A 531-nucleotide genomic window follows, 5' to 3' on the forward strand; every position below is an offset into this window, starting at 1 on the left:
ATATATATATATATATATATATATATATATATATATATATATATAATTATATTATTATCATTCAAAAATAGTAAAATAAGTCTAAAAAAAAAAAAAAATTAAGATTAATTTTAATTGCAAGTGGGCATTTTTGCCACCTCATCTTGAATTTCGGGAACATTTTTGTTAATTTTGGTGGCATTTTTGCCTCAACCCCCATTAATTTCCGACCCTGATCATAACAGAAATTCATATAACACATGCATTATATTTCAGGTCTTCTGAAGTCTGCATGAAGCATAGACCCTCATTTAAGACATTCAGAAGAACTTACAGCCTTACAGAAAATAGCACACAAGTCATATAAACCAATTAAAGTAACAAAAATAACTAAAAGACACGACGGTGAGTAAATGATGACAAAAGCATTATCACTTTAAAACATACTAAATGGGGGTTACTAATATGGTTGGTTATTCCAGCGAAGTGTCTGAGCGTTGTGGAGCCGCTGGAGTTCATATAGTTTAATTAGATGAAGAATTCCAATAAGCG

The sequence above is a fragment of the Sinocyclocheilus grahami genome, unplaced genomic scaffold, assembly GCF_001515645.1.
Source record: "Sinocyclocheilus grahami isolate Dianchi unplaced genomic scaffold, SAMN03320097.WGS_v1.1 scaffold958.1, whole genome shotgun sequence".
NCBI lineage: Eukaryota > Metazoa > Chordata > Actinopteri > Cypriniformes > Cyprinidae > Sinocyclocheilus > Sinocyclocheilus grahami.